The following is a 7,789-nucleotide window of genomic DNA, read 5'->3' as shown; positions in this document are numbered from 1 at the left end:
GGTAATAAAACACTGATGTTCATGATTATAGTGTATATTTAGAAAATACACTATACACGAGAAACAAGACCTCTCTATCTTGTAAAGAGAACACAATCACTTTTGTGAGGGTTGATTTGAAATACATTTTTGCCGGCTCACTTAGATACCTTGTTCAATCCATGCTGTTCCTGTCTCTCGCACATTGCCAGGTTACAGGATTTCAAACCTACTTAAATGTCGTCCAGCTAGACAGAACAAATAATGGCCGGTGGTAGTGAAGCACGAAGTGTAGTCATATTGAAAAATAGTGTGCAGCTGAGCACGCCTCACTGGGGTACATCAACTTCCTGTATAAATGGACGTGACAGTACATTTGTCGATGTTTACCCCGGAAAGTACGATTGGACAAAGGTCTCTCCGTTAGGTTTAGCATATTGCCATGAATACCCTTTTCGGAGAAGACTCTCAAGATTCCGTAACGCAACGTTGTGTCGTACGCCTTCTCCATATCGAAGAATACGGATAAGAAAAACTGTGTGTGGACAAATGCGTCACGGATGTTTCAATGCGAACAAGCTGATCGGTTTCGGACCGCCCTTCTCTGAAGCCACACTAATAGGGATCAAGCATTTTGCTCCGTTCAAGGAAATGGATGAGCGGCCGAATAATACTTTCTTCGAGTACATAACAAAGGCAACTTGTGAGAACTATCGGGTGGTAACTTGCCACAGGGGAAGGGCCTTTGCACTGTTTCATGACAGGGACCACAATTGCTTCTTTTCTTGCGGTTGGAAGGTATCTGACAGTACAAATAGTGTTAAAAAGCGCAAGTAGTGTAACTTGTGTGTCAGTGTGTAAGTTTTTCATTATTTAATAGATGTGTGTGCCAGATCACGGTGCAGAGCTCTTACATGCGATCAAGGCAGCTCTCAACTCGGCAATACTGAAAGGACAATTGTAGGGTTCATACTGTTTGTGTGATGCAGGTTCTTTTGTTCAAACGTTCATACGGTTCTCTGAGGCGGAGCCTCCGAGAGCCCAATTGAGAACAAAGCCGTTTATTTAAAAAAACACACAAGTTTTTTTACAAAACTAGAACGAGGATAAAAACCACCCAGAAGATATCACGGCAAGGAACGTGCTTAGGGCTATGATGGTATTAAGAGTACGCGAGTCCAGGCTGACCAAGACTATGAGGGCACATAGTAGTCTCGACGTGGAGAAGCGGAGAGAGGATGACCAGTGTAGTGGTGTCAGTCTCACAAAAGGCCGGGGTGTTCGACCGTTCACAGCAGAGCGCAGCAACTCTGGCTTGGATAGGGAAGGCAGGCGGCTTGGTGGCACGAAAAGATGGCGACGGCCTTCTGGCCAGGCAGCTGGACGTAGAACTAGGGCCCGTAGCCCGACTGGTCTTGTTCTGCCCACGAGCACAGAAGCTCGCCGGCCTCGGGCAGCAGTACACGATCGGGTAGAGTGGCGACGCACAGGAACGGGTTGGCAGGAGGCCCCGGTCGGGTGAAGTCCTGGTGGCTCGAGTTTTGAACCCGATAGCCTGTCTTCAACTCCTTGTCCGGTGGCCGACCTTCTCCTGGCGTGGCTTGCTGGAACTCTCCCCGCGTCTATGCTCTCTCCTCCAGCGCGCCGCGCTTTTCTGCCGCTCTGGCCGATTCGTCGTTTGCTCATGGGCTGTTTGACGCTCCGTGGTTTCTTCTGGTATGGTATGGTATGATATTCCTTATGCGATGGCGCACACCCGCTGTGGGCGATTGGGCAAGGTTTGGGTGAAATTAGGCAATCTTTATTAAATACTAAAATTGGTAGGCTAACTGGAGGAAAGGAACAAAAAGAAAATGTTTAAGAATTCAAGACAATCTCTTTATAGCTACTATAAATTCCTCCACGCTTGAGCAAATATTCCTGTGGCACTTTCCAAGAGAGGAGGCTCCTAGAGAAAGAATATTTACAATTGAAAAGCTTAAACCAAGCTGTGTAAATCTTGACTGTAGAATATTTTTTCTTAAAGAAGTAAAACAGCGGCAGAATATGAAACAATGATCTATTGTTTCATCATCTCCACAGACTGGGCACAGAGGGGAGGGCACCAGACCAGCCCTGTGACGATAGAAGTTTAATTTTGGTATTCAACAACGTAATCGCGTAAAGATGACTTCAGTTTTTCTGGTGTGAAAGGAGTTTTCGGGCCAAGAGAATAGAGGGTGTCGATATTCTGAAAAATTAGCTACAGCTAGGTTACAAAAAGTCTTGAATGATTGTATATCTCCTGAATCTATTAGCCGTTAGGTAAGCTATTGTAGGAAGTAATGGTAATACAGGGCCACTGAGGGTCACTCTCGCGAGACTTTTAGCCATTTCGTTCATGACTAATCCTTCATGTCCAGGCACCCAAAGCAATCTAATTAAATTTATGTGGGCAGGCACTAGAAAATGAAATGTACGTAAAAGGTTAGTGACACCATTTGCTGTGAGCGAGGAACATAAGGATAAAGAATCTGTTATAATTAGTACCGCCGATATTGACGAATTTAGTTTGCGTAAGGCAAGAACTACAGCTATAAATTCAGCCAAAAATAGTGAAAAAAAATCCGGAATCCTGATTGCAAATGACCAGTCTAGAGCTGGAGAGAAAATGCCAATTCCAGATTTTTTTTTCACGCATGAGGCGTCTGTCGCATTGACCGTACTTATATATAAACTCAATAAATGGCCTGATTGAGTTGGCTTTTTTTTTCTTTTAGTTTATTTTCTTGCGCCACGTGTTCACGTGCCAGACGTTCTTCGACGTTGTCCTCTTCCATCCAGCACGGAAATCGCCTCGGCGCGTGCACTACTTGTCGTCTGCCTCCGTCCTTTCCAACCACTGCACCATGTCGCGCACTACACACATAACAGTCGACATGTGCGTATGAATGCTTATTGTATTCATACAATATTGTATGAATACAATATTGTTGTATGTATTGTATGAATACACTATTATTGTATGTATGCTTACATTGTTCTGTTGCTTTTATTTCAGAAAGGATTGTGAATAATAGGTTAGGCTTGACACGCTCTCAAAGTTCTCCCCAAGTGAGTCTGCCTGGTCTTGCTAGGTATCGCCCTGCATGTTTACCAAAGGGAAGTGAATATGTTTCTCGCCCTCTTAACTTATTATCCCTGTTCCAGACTTTGGCCTTATCTGTATACGAGGTAATACCCGATAAAGATTTCTGCCAACTCTCTCTTCTGGCCTGTCGGTGCATTCTACTGCCTTGGGACTTTACCTTCTTAAAATTAACAAGATTCTCCGCTGTACTAGAAGCGCCTTGCAACCCCCACGCTTTGTTGTTTCCTACGAGCGATCCCACATTCGTTGTTCGGCCACGGGATACGCCGTTTGCATGCCACACTACTTCAGATATGCATTTAGAAGTGGCCTCTATAATGAAGGTGGTAAAATACACCACAGCCGCATCAACTCCGAACGAAGACATGTCAGCTTATGAGATACCAGTAGGAGTTCGGAGTTTCTCCCAATCTGCTCCATCAATCTTCCACCGAGGAGCCTGTGATGATTTCTTTTCTTTGGATGTTCCCAGCAGTACGGGGAAGTGGTCGCTCCCGTAACGACTTCTGGTAACTTCTCGTTCAAGTTCAGGCAGTATAGTCGGGGAAACTCTGCTAAGATCAGCTGAAGGAAAGGTTCTGTTTGCGAGGCAGTTACATGTAGGTTCCTTCTTATTCAGGAGACACGCACCAGAGGAGAAAAGAAACAGTTAAACAAGAAGACCTCGCGCATCTATACGAGAGTCACCCAGCAGGCTGTTGTCTGCATTGAAATGGCCAGTAACGACATAAGGTTCTGGAAATTTATCTATAAAGGAAGGAAATGCATGCTTGTCTAATTGGTAATATGGGGTATGTAAAGCGAGCAAATGGCGACGGGTTTGTGTAGGAGAACAACTTAAACCGCCACTGCCTTCAAGGGGCGTCTTAGCTGTAAGCGCTCACACGCTAAGCTTTTATGAATTACAATGGCAACACCACCTGTTAATGCGAGAGCATCATCGCGAACGTTACGAAACGTAACTTACTGTGGGAGAAAGTTTGTACGTTTCTATTTTAAGTCCGTTTCCTGCACACACAGCACTTTTGGATAGTGTTCATGGTTAAGTTCATGCACATGATCGAGTTTTCTAAGAAATCTTCTGACGTTCCATTGTATAATTTGTCGCTCCAGACCGAAAGTAAATCGGTGCTGTGTTTACAAAAACGGAAGTGCCTCAGATCATGGATCTCTTTCGAGGCCATTCAAAGCAGAATTTGTCCGTTCAGGAGCGTTCGAGGGAGCCCCGTCACATCTTAGGTGCTTGGTGCGTCGTCAGAACAGATGCAGTGCCCATTGGCTTTTGTGAGGCGCCTGACATGCGCTCTTGCGAGCGAGAAGTTCCCCGTGAGGGTCTTGCCTTGGCGGAAAAGACCCCTGAGCCCACCAGCCCATCGGTGGATGGGGCTGGCTTTGGGTCTGAGCTGTGCCAGCTGTTGCCCGGGCCATCAGAGGCCGGGAGGGTGAGGCAGCCTTGACTTCACCCCCCTTGGGGGCTCCTGGTGGTCCTGCGGGACCGCTACCCATAATGCAGTTTGCCGCTGAGAAGTTTGGTGGTGCCGACAACCCTAGGGTAGCGCGGCCTGTTTGCTGGTTGGGCGGTGTAAGCTTAGCTACTTCCACCCCGGGGGCAGAAACCACAAGTGACAGCTCCTGCTGGGCACTTCTCAGTGGCCGCTGCGGCACTCCACCTGACGCGCCGCATCAGCATAAGGTGTGCTGTGGAAAGGTAAGCACCTCTTTAGAGCTTCCCTGAAAGAAATATTTTCCTTGACATTTAGGGTTATTATGTATTTTTGTTCCAGTTCAGACAGAAACGTGATTAGGCTAGATGGTCCCCACTGCAGTTCACACAGTCAGGTGTGCACTGCGGCAGGGTGTGAAGTGCAGAGGGGTGGCTCTGGACTCCACACTTTGCACAGGTTATTTGACCACGACAGCTCTGCGAGCGATGGACTAAGCGTTGGCATTGGAAGCACCGTCAAAGGGTTTGGGATATGGATATATGGTCGGACAGTTAACCTAATGCGTCCTGCTTCAATGGTTTTTGGCAGAACGCTAGATACAAATGTTAGGATAAGGTGTATGGTGGGTTTGTCTTTGTTGCCCCGTCTAATGATATGTTTTACATTGGTGACATGTTGGTCTTTACACCCTTCTAGGAGTTAAGCTTTTGACAATTTAGGAAATCTGCTTTTGATGCGGCTCTGAGTGAGCTATTCATTTACCGGTGTGGTGTGACAGAAATCCGTATGTTACCAAACGTCACAAGACTGCCGAGCTTCTCGTACTGATATATCTGAGGGGTCTCAAAAAGAAGGTCTGCGGTAGCCATTTTCATCTAATCATTACATGACCCTAAGGCTTCTGTAAAAGATTTTGCAACTACCAAAGGAGAAATGAATATAGCTTGCTTTTCAGAGTAGGCTTAACTACTTCCACCATGGGGGCAGGAGCCACAAGTGACAGCTTGCAGCGCACGGGCTGGGCACTTAACAGTGGCCGCTGCGACGCTGCCCTCTGACGTGCCGCATCGGCATTGTGTACAACAAGAAATATCTGATAGGTCGCTTTTGGTAGGCTGAAACACGTGTTTAGTTCATCAGTGCGCCTCTTCTATATATATATATATATATATATATATATATATATATATATATATATATATATATATATATATATATATATATATATATATATATATATGTGTGTGTGTGTGTGTGTGTGTGTGTATCATTTATTTATTTATTTATTTATTTCTACATACTGCAGTCTCAAACAGGCTACTTCAGGAGTGGGAGCAACAATAAACATAAATTTATGAACAAGCTTGTGCGAGTTGTTTCAGTGGTAGTGAACGGATGTTACCCGGTAATAATTTCCAGGCTTCACTTGTTGACGGAAAAAAACTACGTTTAAAGGAATCATTGCGGGTAAAATAGCTTGGGATATTTAGTGCATGGCGAGTCCTCGTAGATAAGGGTTTCGAAAAAGTCAAATAGCTATTTTAGAGAGGAGAAGGGAGGAGAATTGTTTAACATGTGAAGGAATTTTCGAGATTCAAGTTTGCGAAGCTCTGCAAGAGGAGTGAGGCCAAGTAGGGGAAGAGAGTTAGACGGTGAAATTCCTTTTCGTATCTTCTTGAGGGTTGAGATCACGTATGCGAGGAAATGTTGGTTTTCCCATTGTAGTTTGGTTTCTTCTTTTCGGCAGCAGTGGCGGCCACCCACTACGGAGCCAAACTAGGGGAAGCTGCAGCACTATAACCATTATTGCCACTATAGCGTAATATAATATACGCAACGGAAGGCACATACACAAGGTTAATCTAAGCACCATAGGAAAAAATAGGAAGTGACGGAAGAGACGATAGGAGAGTACAAGGAAAAAAGGAAAAGAAAAGATTGAAGAGGGAGATAGGAATAGGCGACTGCCGGTTTCCTCCAGGCGGGTCAGTCTGGTGGTGCCGTCTACGTGAAGCCGAGGCCAAAGGGGTGTGTTGCTGCTGCCGAAGGACAGTAAAGGTGCACAAAACCTCGGCGTTGGCTCAACCCCCAGGATCATCTTTCCCCCGGACACGGCTAAGCCGCACACGGTTAGACGTGGGAAGGTGCAACCCTCGTGTACTCGGGTACGTGGTGTCGCAACACACCAAACGCCTTCTGACGCAGACGCCCCTGCGCTGTTCGCCAAATGTAACCTAACATACGGTCGGTATTCGTAATTTCTTTATCGATGTGTAACGACTAAGAAAGTGTCGACCTTAAGTGGATGTCTAAGTATTTACAGGAGGTTATGTCTTTTAAGGGAATAACATTAAGGGAATAATTCGGCGGAGGAATATCGCTGTGAGTTACACGCATGAATTCGCGTTTAGCTAACTGAAGTTGTTTCACCCATTCGTCATACCAGTTAGAGTAGCGTTAATATCCTGTCGTAGTAGTTCGTTATCAGATGTGTCTGAGATTTGACGGAGGATAACACAGTCATCCGCAAAAAAAGGTAAATGTTAGAAAAAAACAGCCTTGGGTAAATTGTCAATGCAAATTAGAAAATAAGAGCGTGTAGAACTGATCCTCGGGGCGCACTAGAGTTTACACAGCTAGAGAGGGACATATGGTTATTTGACGCGATGTACTGTGACCGATTATGGAGTGCTGGTCAGAACAGTTAGGTCAATGGCCTTGGCGAAATCAAAGAAAACACAGTCTGAAAATGAACCTTTCTCGAGAAGAAGAGGAATGCTTTTAGTGAAACAAAGCAGTTGAGTTTCGCAATACAAGTTTTTTCGTAAACCATGTTTTCGTTTTGTGAATATGAATTGTTGGCCAGGCGATTTGCTAAATGTGAGTACAAAGCATGGTCAAGAACCTTGCAAGGAACGCTGCTGAGGGAAATGGTGCGGTAATTGAGGCACGAATTTTTGCGGCCGGACTTGTCAAGTCAGGACTTGTGCCTTATCAATCTTCCAATCTGCAGGGGCCAGATGTGTGCCAAAAAATTGCTGAAAAATTCTTAAATGTAGAACCGAATAATAAACAAAAGTGTTTTTTCAGAATGTTTGCATTAATCAAATCAGCACCTGGACTTGATGATACTTAAGATATTTTTTTTACATTTTCGACTTCAAGAGGTTCAATAATGATAAAAATCATCGCTGAGTAACTGAAACACTCAAGAGTTGGAAGCACACGATCAGTA

This window comes from Dermacentor variabilis, chromosome 8 (assembly GCF_050947875.1).
Source record: "Dermacentor variabilis isolate Ectoservices chromosome 8, ASM5094787v1, whole genome shotgun sequence".
In the NCBI taxonomy this organism is placed as follows: Eukaryota; Metazoa; Arthropoda; class Arachnida; order Ixodida; family Ixodidae; genus Dermacentor; species Dermacentor variabilis.
Note: the sequence above shows the minus strand (reverse complement) of the source record.